At 58.8% G+C, this 15,001-nt stretch overlaps 1 long non-coding RNA gene across 2 annotated transcripts in view; it reads right to left on the bottom strand.

The window, feature by feature from the left end:
• LOC119035766 (uncharacterized) overlaps positions 1–9,484 on the bottom strand; it is a 35,750-nt gene extending 26,266 nt beyond the window's left edge. For both annotated transcript variants that reach the window (XR_008390144.1, XR_008390145.1), the window contains exons 1-2: positions 9,118–9,484; positions 2,900–3,097 (exon numbers count right to left, since the gene is read on the bottom strand). This is a non-coding gene — a long non-coding RNA (uncharacterized LOC119035766). The remainder of the gene's footprint in view (positions 1–2,899; positions 3,098–9,117) is intronic.
• Between the last annotated feature and the right edge of the window lie 5,517 nt (positions 9,485–15,001).

Below are 15,001 nucleotides of genomic sequence, written 5' to 3'. Positions count from 1 at the left end.
GCGGTGGCTGGCAGGCTGGAGACTCTTGTAAGCCCTGGTGTTGAGACTTGAGCTGACACCCACGGGGCAGGCCAGCAGGCGGGGTACCGGGCAGGGCTCCCGTGTTGGGAAGCCTCGGTCCTCACTCTGAAGGCCTTCGCCTGATTGGACGCAGCCCACCCACATCCTAGAGGGCTCTCCGCTTTACTCGAAGTCAGTCATTTAAATGCCAATCTTGGTTACAACCCGCCTGCACAGCAACATCTATGCTAGTGTTCGGCCAGGCGAGTGGGCAGCCCAGCCGAGGTGACGCAGAAAAACAGTGTGCGGACGCCACCTTCTGATGCACTGAGAGGACTGTCCCTGCGTGGATGTCAGGCACCAGGCTAATGGGGCTTCTTCCTAAGGGGACGGCTGGGAGTCAGAGCGAGCCATCGCTGCTGGGTTCGATCGCTTCACACGGGGAAAGAGGGGCGTCATGGAAGCTGCAGGCAGAGAGAGCAGGGGGCAGGGGAAACATCCCGCGGACAGAGAAAGCCGCCCCCGCTCTGCAAGAGCCAACAGCACCGGGCGATCAGTCCTGCGGCGTCTGCCTTTCCTTCGAGAAGTCTCACACGGCGCCCTGGCCGGGTTGGCTGGAGCGTCGGCGGACGTACACCAAAAGGTTGCAAGTTCGATCCCTGGTCAGGGCATGTACCTGGGTCATGGATTTGATCACCAGTCGGGGTGCACACGGGAGGCAACCGATCGATGTTTCTCTCTCACATCGATGTTTCTCTCCCTCCCTCTCTCTCTCATTAGTAAACATATCCTCCTGTGGGCATTAAAAATAAATTTAAAAGTCTTCCATTTGTGTGTCTAAATAGAGCCTACAAAATCTGAATACCCAGTACAGAGTTGAAATGCATGGCTCCATCCGAGAACAGAAAGAAATGTTATCAGAACATTGTCGTATTTTCTCTCATACATTATCAGCTTAATTAGTCCTGCTAATAATGATTATTAATGACCCTTGTAAACTAGTCCTAGTGTGGTTTTGTTTAAATAATAGCGTTTATGCAACAGAAACATGTCGAGTAGAATGACACATGATTTTTAAATAAATACGTATTTTGTGTGTTTTCCCTCGAAAGCAGTCACACCTGTGTCTGAGTGTTCGTGGGCACTGTGTACTCGGGTTAGTGCTGCTGGTCAGTCTTCCCTCTCTGTGTCCCCCGTTTGAACAAGCTGGTCACCCTGCCCGTTCGCCCAGCACAGCCGGGAGCCGGGGGCAGGGAGAGTGCAGATGCCACCGTGCGGATTCAGGGCCGGGACCCTGGGGAGTGGGGGTGACCTTGTGTGGGACCAGTCGCTTGGGTCATCTTGGCCGCCACGGCCACCAGCAGCCAGCGCCCCACTTGCAGATGCCCAGTGGCTGGGACCCCGTGTCCATGAGGAACCAGGGGTCTCCACGGGCGGCTTCCTAATCTCCTTTGGCACAACGGTGCGGTGCCCCAGAGTACCTAGCTGCTCATTCAGGCACCTGCAGGCTGTCAAAAGCCCGCGACCATCCCATGGTCCGGTGTGCTCGGCCACGAAACGGGGAAAGCGTGACGCGGGTTTGCTGTGGGGTGGCGGGTGAGGGACACGAAAGGGCCTGGGAACCGAGGGGTAAAACCGCACCTGTAGGCCACTGGGGCCCTTCCAGCAGCAATTCTGACGTTGGCAGCTTGATCAAACGGGCAGTTGTAACCACCCTAAATGGAGCAGATGTTACCGAGGGCCGACGGCGGTCCCGACTGCGGGAAGTGCTTCTACACAGATTATCTCACCCTCCCCACAGCCTCGAGGAGTGGGTGAGGCACTGATGGGTTTCGCAGATGGGGCTTAAGGCCTTCGATGGCCCGGCTCGAGTCCCCAGCACCGGTCAGTAGCAGATCTGGGGTTTGGACCCAGGCAGCCGGCCAGAGCCCACACTTCGGACCACTAAGCACCCCGACCCCTAATCACAGCACTTTGTGAAGCCGAGACAACAAGCAGAAACTGGTCCCTGCAGGGAGATTTTTAGTAAAATGTTGCAGAATGGCGATGAGACGTGGGCCACGGAGAATATCGAACTCCGTGAAGAGGCAAAGACTCGGAGTGTTCCATTGGCACCAACGCCCAGCACTGAGGGGCTTTAAAAACTGCTGTGCTCCAAACGAGATGACACCCCACGGACCAGAGCCCCTGTGAGGGCGGCTGCGGGCCTGCCGGGCGGCGGGTCTGGAGGCAGGTGGAGGAGGCAGCAAGCCTGTTTGCCACACGGCGGCAAAGCCACGAATGGCTGAAGGGGCTCAGGGCATGGAGCCCGGGGTGGGCACGGCTCTGCCGCAGAGAGGATGAAGGTGCTTCCGTCCCCGCCGCCGAGGCTGGAGACACTCGCCTGTTCAGCTGAGGGAAAGTGAACGCAGCCTTGCGGCCGGGATCTGGCCACTCTGCCCCGGGGCTCCGTGGCTGCCACTGCAGTGACCTCACGATCTCCTGAGGACGGACACGGCGGAGACCCACTTTGGTCTGTGGTTCTGAACCGAAGACCCCGGGGGGAGAGAGACAGCAAATGCCCCAGAAAGGGGGTGCCGCGTCTGTGCAGAGCCGCTGCGCGGAAACGAAACGAAACAAGAACAAACGAGCTCTGCACAGACTCGCGCCGACGAAATCCACAAAATCGGCCACCAGGAAACGAGGTCACTTCAGGGGACGCGAGAAGCCTGCCATGCACGTGAACACGGTTTTTGAGTTCCCGTGCTGCGTGTCTTGTAAGAGTTAAACCAAAGAGTAATGGGGTAAAAGGTGATCTGAACAAAGTAAGGACGTAGGCCAAGCAGAAATGCAAAAAGAACAGATGCCTATAAAAAATTTAGAAATCCTGGCAATGAAGCCGCTTAACACTGAGACTTACCCAGCTCAGCAGGTGGGATGGACTTGAGACCATGTGGCTGAAGAGAGGATCGGTGAACGGGAAGGTCACCATGAAGGACGTCGTCCAGACTGCGATGCGGGGCAGGAAGTTGTCGGGAGGGCAGGCAACCAAGCAGGTGTGGGGCAGCGCTGGCCCCAGAGTGCGTTTTCCGAACCAGCTGGACATTGGCTGCAGGTCCTGTGGACAGGCATTTGCTCTTAGGACTGCAGGGGCTGGTGGGTCTCGGGACCCGCAGAGTGGGCTGGCGGGCTGGACACGCAGGAGGGTCAGCAAGGGGTCCGAAAGCAGGACACAGGCAATGTCCCAGTTCAAAGGACGTCAGACCGGGGGAATTCCCTCTGACTTGGGGGAGGTTCCGCCCTGCGTGCTGTTCAGACTTCGGCACGTGGGATGCGCCCCCCATACCAGAGAGCAGTCTGCACGACTCTGTCTACCAGCGGGAGTTCTTCCGAGCCACAGACTCCCTCAGACACACCCAGAATAACGTCGGACCAAATATGTGTGCACCCTGAGGCTCTGTCACGCTGACAATGACCTGTCACCTGTGCCCTTGGGGACTTAGTGGGAACAGCACCGCAGTTCACAAGGAACGCAGAGGGAGGGAGAGCCCCTTCTTTTCAGCAGATAGGAGAATGGATTGTGATGATGGTGTCTCTAGCTGCAGCTGGCTGGGATTCTGGGTTTATAGCGACATTTGTAGAAGAGAAAACACATGTATTTTGAAGCCAGAGAGACCTAAGTGAGACTCGCTCCCCCTACTAGCTCTGTGACGTGTTGTAGTTCTTAATTTCTCTGAGCCTCAGTTTCCCATCTCTTAAAAGAGAATAATAACAGCACCCTCCTCAAAGGCATATCGAGGGGAGTAAAGGGGTGATGTATAAAGTCCGTAGCACAACACCCAACCTCCCACAGCTCAGCAATGGTCCGCACTGGGGACGCAGACCGCGGGCCCAGCTCTGCTCTCGAGACCCGCCCTCGTCAGCACCGGGGAGCCCCGCACACGGGAAGGCGCAGGGCAGGAGGGCCTGTGGGGGTGGGTCTGAATCCTGCTTGCCCCACACCCTGGCTGGGGGGCCGGGGTCCCCACAGTCTTCTCGTTCGCTGCCCACCTGCACGCTGCGGGCGAGGCCCCTGCCTCCGGGGCTGTGTTGCTGAACTGGGGGGACTTTTTCCCTGGTGATGTTGGGTGACGTCTGGAGACCTTTGTGATGGTCACCAATTGGGTCCAGGTTGCTAGTGGCTTCTAGTGGGTGGGGGTCAGGGGCGCGTGGGACAATAAAGAACCACCTGCAGAGGCTCCGGCTTGGGAAACCTGAATGGGGTCGTGTTCATAAAAGGCCTGGCTTCGGAGGCGCAAGTGAAGGCTCTCATGGCTGTCCCATCGTCGCCAGCATTACCAGCAAGGACTCAGAGCAGTGCTACGGGGATTTCGGTTCTGCTCCCCTCCCCTCCCCCGGCCCGTCCCCACCCCTGGGCTGGGCACCCACAGGGAGAAGGCCTGGGACCCCTGCGGCCTCTGGCCCCAAGCTCAGAACCTGGAGGGTGGAGCCTCTTGTGACTTCCCACAAAGACCACCTGCCTGCTTCAGGTTCAACACAGAATGCTCTGGAATGCTGCCTCTGGTCAGCCACATCTGGGCTGCTTTCTGGCTCTCTGGGCGGACCCAGCCTTGTGCTGCCCCTGAGGCTGTGGCCCAGCAGCAGCCCCCACCCACAGCCCCCCAGGGTGACCCTCCCTGCCCCCAGCGGGCCCCTTCCACCCGCCTCCGAGCTGCTCTGGCGACCCGGCTCCCTCCGCTGGCTCCTGGCAGCGCCCCTGGCCCTGGGATCTGAGAGGAAGACTCTGTGCCCCGTGTGTGGGTACAGGAAAGGACAGGGACCGCACCCTGAAATTGTCTTCCGCCCACGAGGGGGGAACCCCAACCCCCAGACACAGCAGAAGCCCAGACCAGGGCAGGGGGACCCGTCCTTCCTCCAAGCCTCACTGCGCCCACCGCCTTAGCCGGGCTTGAAGGGCAGAACCGGGCCACAGGCCGTGGAGCGGGGCTGCTTTTCCCAGGCCCGGCCGCAGCCAAGTCCAGTCGCAAACTTTCCCCTGGTCCCATTTCCCCTTTGAAGTCGGCCCCAACAGCAACACGGATGGAAATGGAGTCCGCTCCTCTGAGACGGGGCAGTTTCCCGGGCACCCGCCCCGGGGTGGCAGCGAGCGGGCTGGCCTTCCTCCCCACGCCAAGCTTTCCGGCCAGCGCTGGTGAACTTTTTTTTTTCCCCCTCACTGGAGAGCCGTAAACACAGAGGTACCAAAGAGTTAATCTGCGTTTTTTAAACCTCCTTCCCAATGCCCGCTCTCACTCCAGCATAAAATCCTGCTGTCCAGACATCAAATCAGTAAGCCCTGTTGCCTGTCGGAGAATACAATGTCAGCCCATTAGTATGTTAATAAGTCCGAGGGCGACAGGTGGCCTCCTAGACAGCTCAATTAAGCTGCTCATTAAACACACGCTAACGAACAGCCAGGCAGGGCCTGAACAGCACCATTCTGTAATGACATGATGTCAGAGCGAACAAATGAGGAACAATAACAAAAACATCGCAGCCGAGAAGACAGACGCCACTAATAAGGACTCCTCGCCCCGCACCAGCCCGCAAATCAATGAGCCACAGGGATCAAAAAACTCGACCCAACATTCTCAGGAGGCTGAATGCAGCAAGATTTTTTTGGTCAGTACTTAAAAAAAAAAAAAAATCTCACCCCACACCTAAAATGATCGGAGAATATCACAAATTAACTGCTAAAAAAGAAAGAAAGAAAGAAAAAAGAGCAAAAGACACAGAGCTAATCGCAAAGTCTGAGAAATTTGGATTGTTGAGTTTGAATGAAAATCATTTTTTAATGGGATCGTCATTTACATTTGATTGGCATCTTTCTCCCTTCTAAAGCCCACAGGTTCCGGCCATTTGCCTCCTTGCCGCTGGGCCGCTTTTGGGGCGCAGCGGAATGTGAAGGGGCACAGAGCCAGGTTTCTTAGGTGAAGATTCTACTTATTATTTTTAAAGGAGGGGTTTCCAGCTGCTGCTAGAGGTTTCTCTCATTTTCAAGCAGGGGGCTTCCTGAGCAATAAACAGCCCAGTCTCCCCTGGCCCTACTTCTGACGCTGCAGACAGCCCACTAAACCAATAGGCTGCTTTGCCATTAGGAGGCCTTGACCTTGGCTCTCATCTCTTGTCGAGTTAGCAGCTGACACCTCCTCCGCCTCCTAGGTCTGCTGGCTTCCTTCAGGCCCCCGGGCTGCACCTCTCAGGGATGCCCAGGGCCCACGGAAACCCTGCCCGTGGCAGTGGGGCTGCCTCCCTGGACCTGGAGCAGGGAGGTTTCCCGAGTTTGGAGAGCTCCCTGGCCCACCGTGGGTCTCGACCAGGCAAGGCTGTCACTACCGAGTCCCCAAGCAGGACACATGGCCTTCCTGACTGTGTTGCCTTATTTATAAAATGCTACTGAACTCGGTTTTCTCTTGGCCCTTCCGTTCTAACAGGGTCTTCAGTGTCACACGTGGAAGGTGCTCCTGGAGTTCGCTGTCACCCTGGGCAGACCACCCCAGTCCCTGAAAGCCACCTGGGGAAGTGGGGAGCAAAGGGCAGTGTGTCCTCTGGGGGGGGGACATCGGAACTCAGAATGGAGACCTCGGGGTTTGTGGGTGCTGTGCGCCCATCCCCCTAATCAGCTGGGCCCGAGTAGACGAGAGGGTGCAGGGGGAGGCGGGCCGGCAGCACCGGGAAGTGGGGCCACAGGGGCTCCAGGGCGGCGCCTGACCGCTGGCAGGAGGCTGGAGCGCAGCTACACGCGCGTGTCCAGTTATAAATGCACGGATATCACTACACTGACCTATTAACTTGTTAGCACATGCAGCAGAACGAGGCCATGTTAAATGGTGAGATTCTTTAAAAAGTCCAAACATTTTCTCTCTGCGTCCCAGACGGTGCCGCTGGGCAGCTCCTAGGGCGAGCAGCCCAGGATTTGAAGACCACCGTTCCAGGAGGCGGGGGGAGGGGAAAGGACCAAAGAACCAGCACACGTGTGTGTGTGTGTGTGTGTGTGTGCGCGTGTGTGTGTGTGTGTGTGTGTGACAGAGGTGGCGGGTGACGTATGGACAGACCCGCCTCCTGGGGACAAGACGGGTCGTGACAACGGTGGGACATGGAGTGGGACGTGGGGCGAAGCCACAGGAGGCAGATGTGCCAGGGCAGAGGGGAGGGCGCTCGGTGGGTGTGGGGCGCGCAGCACCCCGGCTCCCTGTGTCTGGTGCTAGAGGACAGCCTTAGCCCGCGGACGTGGGGCACACGGCGGCCCTCCCCATGTGCCCTGAGGGTCCTCTCTGCCCGGGAGCCCTGGGAACCCAGAGGGAGAACGCCCACGGCCCCGCCCGCTCCGCTCTGGGTGCCCAGACTCACGGGCAGCCGCGCCACCCAGGTCCCCGCCCTCAGGGGTGTGCGGTCGCCTGGGGGAGACCGGCCCATCGCACGGTCACTGCACGGTCAGTCGGGCCGGGATGTGCGGGGCAGAGGCGGCAGCCGGCTCGCGGGGGCACAGGGCGCTGGGCCCGCTCCGTCTGGGAGTCTGCCCAGGGCCGGGGCACGCAGCACCATGTCTCCGCGCCGTTCAGCAGGGGGGCCACGCATGGCTGTTACAGTGGCTGAGCAACTGAAGTTTTTAATGAATTAGAACGTGAACCGCCACACGCAGGGGTGTCTACCACGCCCGACCGAGAGCAGAGCCGGGAAGTAGGCGGCACGTGACCGGCGCTGAGTGCCCTGTGGTGACAGGTCCGAGGTCCCAGCGGCTGGGAGGTGGTTGGCTGTTCCCTCGGCACCGCCGCTGACTCCCCGGGGTCTTGGACTCAGTGGGCAGGTGCTGGCGTGGACATGACGACTAGTTAGAAATGAAAAATAAGCTTACAACATCTTTTTCCCTCTTCTGTTCTGTTCCGAGTTCAAACCCCACCTCCCCGGGCCAGAGGGACTCCCTCCCCATCTTGGAAAACGTGGAGAAAACTCTCACAGCAGTTCCAGCCCGGCCACGGGGGGCAGTGCGTGTGCCCCAAGGTCCGTCCCGCACACCGGCTCTCTGGCAGGTGTTAGGCTCCGGTTTCCCAGGGACGGGAGGACACACTTGAGCTTCGGAACCTCTTCCCTCTCTCCTTTCCTTCACTGCTGTGTTAGACACTCCAAGCCAAGGGGAGAAGTCGAGAAGGAAATTTCTCTTCAGGTGTCAAAGCACAGCCTACAAAATGGCAACGGGCTCTGGAAGGAACCTCCATTCTGGTTTTGTCTGCTTGTTTGAGAGTCGTTATGATGAGGACGGGACGAGGGACGTGCCAAAGCCAGGCCGCCGAGAGCAGGGGCACTTGTGTCCAGAGAGGGCATGCGGAGTGTGCGGGCAGCCTCCAGTTCCTCCCGAAGCCCCAGCAACAGGGGAGGTGTTTGGAGAACACACAGACCTACAGGGTGATGGTGATGGCGTGGCACTTGGCAGCTGGAAAGCAAGGTGTGCTTGGCGAGGGACATGACAGAGCCAAGAAGGTGGAATTGTGAGCCGCCGGCGGGGGAAGCCAAGAGCGAGCTGCGGCTCAGGAACGGCTGACACGTGGGCCCCTGTGGAAGTGGGGGTGAAGCAGGGTGACCGATCCCAGTCCTTCAGCCTCCCTCCTGCCACGGCAGGCCGGACTAACGTTTGCACTCAGAGTGTCCAGTCTCTGGGTCCCCCCCCACCCCCCGCCATTGGGTTTCCAGAATAACGGCAGTAAGGACGACAGCTTCCCCGGGGGACAATGTTGGAGCCTCCACTGCCACGCTCCCAGCAAGGTGAGAGAGAAGCCCTCAGACTCAGGTGTCTGAAGCTGCCCAGGAAAATGGCCCAAGAAGGCGGCCGTCCTGAAGCTGCAGGGGCCAAGGCGCGTGACCTGCATGTAAACGCTAAGAGACACGTGAGGACCGTCTGGCATTGGAGAACAGGTCCTGGTGGAAAAGGTGGAATGGGGGGGCACTTGGGGGCAACAGAAGCTCTGGGACTCACACAGGGAGAAGGAAAGGGTTAAAAGTTACTAGGAGTTCAGTCTGAACAGCGGACTAGACAGACGCTGGGCTTACCTCCTCCCGTGACCACGTCAGAATTAAACTAAATCATGGAACGGTGGGCCTCACCTGCAGCCTGTTGACTCCGGTGCCAAAGGGCTGGGCAGGCTTCTCCCCGAGCGGCCGGGGCCGCAAGTGGCCTTCTCTCCGGACAGAGCTGTGGGCCTCCCAGCTGGGTTTCCTGGGCTGGCGTGTTCCTCGCTGCCCCGTCTCTGCCTGTCTGTCTGTCTGTCTGTCTCTTCTTCCAAAGTGAACGTCCCGTTTGGAGCAGGATTAGAACTCGGCAGAGCCGGCTGGAGTGTTAGCATTCGCCGGCCCTGCCTGATAAAGGCCTGCAGACGTGAACGAAGGCTCCCTGCCCTGTCCCCAGACCCCCATCCAGGTTCGGCCTGCCTACCCAAGTCACCCAGGGAGAGTCACTCCTGAGGCCGGGGTGGGGACAGGAGGGTACTGTTCCTCCCCTGAGGTGACAGGCCACCCTGGAGATGACGACTCTTGTTTGTAACTGTAGCACTTCCTGTTGTGGGCTCTGAAATCCCCACTTCCTTGGGGGAAGGCCCCCAATTGGTAATGAGGAAGTAAAAGGACTCACTCTTGGCTGAACCGCTGCAGCGCTGGGCTCTGGGACACGCGGTTCCCTCTTGGTACAGGGTGGGGACATAGCTGTACAGTGGCCTCTCGGATCAGGCTGTACCCAAGGGCGGAAACCTCTCCCACAAGCCCTGGGACCTGCTGCGGGGGCCCTGCCGGCTTGCTGCCCTCGTCTCTGGCACTGGGCTGGCAGGGAAGTGGGTCAGGACGTGTGCAAACCCACAGGAGCCTCTGCAAGCCCCTATGAGGACTCGGGTGGCCTTGCGATGCTACCCCTGCTTCTGAGAAGGGACTAGGGGTGGCCCAGGGCTTGAGCCTCCTGCTCCTTTGAAAAGAAGTTTGGTCTTAAGTGCAGAGCTCAGATTCCAGGGAGCCGGCCGAGCTGCTCCGCTGCTGGGCTCCAGGGCGGAGGGCTCGTGGTGACCACTGGCGTCGGCTCCGGGGTGGGGTGGCGGGGCAGGTGTTTCAAGAGGATTAATGCCTGAAAGAGAAGCCCGGTTTTCCTGAGGGTCACCAGCTTCCCAAAGGCGGCTTTTCCCCGTAGCGCCTCAACGTGGGAGAACGTGGAGAAGGGGAGTTTGCGTCCTCTGATCAAACGGAGCAGCCCAGGCCTCCAGGGCCTCAGCTTACTTAACCCTCACAGTGACCACATCACCTCTCTTCAGGGCTGCGTTGCGTCCCTCCCCAAATTCTGGAGTTGGGGCCCTCAGCCCCAGGACCTCAAAAAAAGACTGTTTTGGGGTGGAGTATTTAAAGAGGTAACTAGGGCAAAGTGAGGCCACCAGGGTGGGCCCCCGTCCAGAGTGACTGGTGTCCTCTTGGCAGAGGAGACAGCCCTGCCCGGCCAGGCAGTCATCATCTGCTGGATCTGAGTGCCCCCCGAAAGACAGGTGAAAGCTGTGACCCCAGGCCCCAGGATGCCAGCTCCCTCGGAAACAGCCTCTGCAGGTGTGGTCAGTTAAGATGGGGTCGTGCTGGGGCAGGGTGGACCCTCAGTGCTAGACAGCCTGCGTGCTTATCAGGACACAGCCATGACAAGGCACAAATACTGGCAGAGGGAAGGACCCTTGCAGATGGAGGCAGAGACCGGGGTGATGTGGCCCATGGCCAGGGATGCCGGGGCCACCGGGTGCTGGAAGAGGCGGGAAGCTTCTTCCCGTAGGGACTTGGAAGCATGGCCATGCCTGCACCTGAACTCCAGACTCCTAGCCCTGGAGCACCGAGGCAGTAAATTTTAGTCGTTCAAAGCCACCTGATTGGTGGTACTCTGTGACAGCAAGCCATTCCAGGAAAATCACTTCTTTTCAACCAAAGCATTTTAAATGAAATGGGTTCAGTTTCCTATTCATCCTCATGACACCCCGAGGGAGGAGTCAGCGCCCCCACCCCTGCCACAGCTGGGGAGGGGCCGGTGCCGGAGGCTGAGCGGCTCCCCTGCAGGCCCACAGCTCTGCCATTCGCACCGTTGTGGCTGGGGGGTAGCACTTACCCCTCAGGGAAATGGGACTATTCAGGCGCCCACACTGAGTTTCACCCTAATAATCAGTCTAACTGCTTCGGAGAAAAGGCGCAAACCCTGTTGTCGGTTTTAAAAAGTTCCATGGTATGTTGAGGAACAGAAGCAAATGTGGAAACTGAGGCTCTTCAGAGGAAACCTGGTTATTAGCCAGGGAGGCGGGGCTTTGCCCGTTCCTGTGGGAGGAGCTTTAGGGACAGGGCCTGGGGCAGAGCAGGGAGGTGTGTGCGTGGGCGGGGCCTGTTGCCCCACCCCCAACCCCGCCAGGGCGACCTGGGTGAGTGGATCAGCCTCCTGCACCCGCACTGCCAGTCCCCAGCTGTGACCTGGAGGTGCTGACTCCTCCCTCAGGGGCTGTCGTGATGGTGTCACCGCTGAGCCCCACGCCTGGCACAGTGTCAGCTCTCACCCCACTGACTTGCGAATACCTCCACTTACCCCAACAGTGTCGGTGGCCCTACAAGGCAGTCTGAGTCACAGAGGAAGACGACGAGTCACCGCCCCATCTTCCAGGCCCAGGGAGGCAGCTGGTGAAGGGTCAGCAGTAGGCTTCCACAGGCTCCAGCACCGAGTGACTCCTCCCTGCAGGTGGCAGGGCCGGCGCAGCCCCTCTGAACGCAAACCGCGGAGGCAAATGAGCAGAGCAACCCAGCACCCCGCCTACAGGCTGCTTTCGGGAATTTAGTAACAAAATACACGAAAGAGTATTCTGGGACAAGGTGAAGGCCCTGCACAGAATTTCTGAATATAAATCATGTATATTAAATGTATGTGTGTGTCTTTGATATACATCTATGAGGTTTATATTCCACCCACAGATTGGACGATTGTGTTCTGTGTTCATTAGACCAGTGGCATCAGAACAGGTTAGCACGAGATTAACTAAAAATGTAAAAATAGATGATCCGTGGTATCTAAAAATCAAGGAGAGCCCAGCGAGCAGTGGCCCCATTTTCACGGAGGGAAATATACTTATGGTATTATGTATTAACATGGGGGGCGTTTTCTCAACCCAGGGGTGACGTTACCCCCTGGGGAGTATGCGATCCTGGTGGGAAACCTACTCGGGCCTCACAGTTGGGGACAGAGCATCACTGGCATGTGGTGGGTGGAGGGCAGGGGTGCTGTTAAGAACCTGACGAGGCACAGGACGGTCCCCACAGCAGAGAGCAACCAGGCCCACACGGTGCCAAAGTTGAGAAACACCTTCAGAGAAGAGCCCCCTCTCTCCATTGGGGACCTGGGACCTGGGGGTCAGATTCTCATTCCTTTCTTGAAATGGGTGGGTGGGTGCGTGGGTAGCGTTAGGAAAGCTAGGTCAGGCTAGAAAGTGCTGGAGGCCGCGAGGACGTAATCTAAAATCCGAGCTGGCACTGCCTCCTCCCTTGTCCTCGGAGAGCTGAAGATACTAAACCCGGCGCCTGCTTTACGGGGCAAGGACCCTCCAGCTTTCCTGTCGCCTCGGCACCCTGCCCGCGGCTGCACCACGGGAGGACACCAGAGGGCGCTCAAGAGAGGACGCAGGTACCGGTCAAGTTGCTCTGCTGGGGCGGGGAGAGGAGCGACCTTCCCACCTCCGCACGGCCTGCCGCTCCGAGTGGCTCGGCAAAGCTTCCCGAGGCAGAGCCACGTCCTCCTGGCCGCAGGAAACCTGCTGGCTGACTCGAAGCCGGCGCCTCAGGCCCTCAGCCCGCGGCCCAAGTGGGAGATTTCATCTGCAGAGGGGCGTGGAGAGCAGTGCCGTGGGGGCCACAAGGCAAAGCCTGCGCTTCTTCAGCGCAGTGAGGTTCGGGCAGATGGTGGACTGCGAGCCCCGTTCTAAGGCAGCTCGTTTTTACCCTAACTTCCCCCTTACAGGGGCTCTCGGAACTCCACGGCCCACGTGCAGACATGGAGGCTTGGATGGCGTGTGACTTGCCCAGCACTGTAGTAACCCAGTGCCGCAAACTGGGCAGCTCTCACCCCAAACGTTCACTCTCTCACAGGCCAAGGTCAGGGTGTCAGCAGCACTGGCTCCCTCTGAGGCTGAGATGGGGAACCTGTGCTCACGCTTCTGGAAGTTTCCAGGATGTCTGCTTCCTCGGCCTGCAGGCCCAGCACCCAGGCCTCTAGCCCTGAGGTCACAGGACGTCTCCCGGGGGGCATCGTTCTCTGTGTCCAGATTGCCCTTCACCAGGACCCCCACTGCCGGGTTCGGGGCCCACCCTCCTCTTCACTTGGTCATCGGCAGAAACCCCATTTCCAGAATAGGTCACCTTCATCCCGTTGACAGGTGCTGGGGGAGGACACCAATGTCTTTGGGAGGGACACAGTTCAATCCATAACAGGTGGCTTCTCAAGTCTCTTCCCTTTTCTTGACATTACGTCCATGGAGTCTAGGGGCAGGGCTGACTCCCTGCAGCTCGGAGGGTGAGTCCACTGGTGCCTCCTGGGGTGGAGGGGCAGTGGGTTCAGCCGGAAAACCGAGTGCAGCCCCCCCGGCTGCCGCCGATGTTCCCCGACTGGCCACTCTTCTCAGGGGCCGTTCCCAAGGCTGGTCGCCGCCTGTCCGTCTCAGAATTGCGTGGGTGCCGGCTGGAACCCATGGGAAACGTGTTCGGCTTGCGGAGAGAGACGCAGGAGGCTGTCGGGTCGCACAGGCAACGAGGGGGGCGGGGTGTTGACCGTTTCAAGATCATTTAAGAATCCTGTCAAATGAAAGGCACCTCACAGTGGGGTCTCATAACGGAGAAATGCATTGGTTCTCTGTTGGTGTGGAAGAATAACGTGACCCAAAGCCTGCAGCCGGAGGTCTTCCCGAAAGTGGCCTCTCTACATTCCCACAGGGAGGGAAAGGTGAATGATTATTGCGCTTCTGTAAAGAGTGCACGTCCATGGAAAGAAAAAAGTCAAGGAGTTTTGCAAGCAGATGCCTCAATGGGAACAGAATAGCCACGTTTTGGGAGCCTCGCTTTGTGTCTGGAAAAGCAGCCACAGGGAATTCCGGGCACGGCCTGCTCCGAGAGCTCAGCACCTCACACGAACAGGCAGCCACGGGGCTCGGTCCTGTTCGGCGTTCTGAGAAGTGCGACCCCTCCGTCACTTCCACAATCTGTGGCACCGCACAGCTTCCCATAGTCGTGTCCCAGCGTCCCCGTCTGCCCGTGAAAACGCACGACTTGTTTTGAAAGGACGATGGGAGCTCTGTCACATACCACCCGACTAGAACTCTCCAGTGGCCTCCGGTGAGCCTCCGTCCCTCCGGTGAGGGACGTTCCTCAGAGCCCGCTTCCTCTGTCCCCGTCTTGACCGGGTAGTTTGGGACTTGAAGATGTCACGGGGCTTTGCAGGGTTCCCAGGATGACTGGCTTTTCCGGTAGAACCACGAGGAAGCCCGCCCGCTGTTTTCCTTCCCGAAAGGCCCACCTACCAGCCAGCTGTGAGGGTTTTCCCGGAACAGGGAGCTTGCAGCTTCTGGGTTTGCTGCACCTTCGTGCAGTTGGAGCAGGTCCTTCCATCTTGATTTACAAATGAATGGGCTGGGAAAGGCCTGGAGGGACCCTTATGAGCTCCAGGTGCAGGCTACCAGGTGGCAGGCACAAGGTCACACAAGGCACCAGGAGAGAGCTCAGGGGCACTGCCTTGGAGTTCAAGGACCTACAGCCAGTTCCAAACTCCAGTGAGTGGCAGAATCAACCAGGGCTGTGGGAACAGGCTGGAGGTGGTGCCCCCAAGGCCGAGGCTCTGGCTTCCTCCTTACAGACAGGTGAAGAGGCAGCTGGACTCAGAGAGGAGGCTTGCTGACAACGACAGAGAAGAGGGGCTTGATGCATTCGGGGAGCGCACGCTACTGGGGAGTACGGCCCT

This window comes from Artibeus jamaicensis, unplaced genomic scaffold (assembly GCF_021234435.1).
Source record: "Artibeus jamaicensis isolate MK-2021 breed Jamaican fruit bat unplaced genomic scaffold, CSHL_Jam_final scaffold_474, whole genome shotgun sequence".
Taxonomy (NCBI): Eukaryota; Metazoa; Chordata; class Mammalia; order Chiroptera; family Phyllostomidae; genus Artibeus; species Artibeus jamaicensis.
The sequence above is the reverse complement of the archived record's forward strand: the minus strand, read 5'-3'. Positions and strand labels throughout refer to the sequence as shown.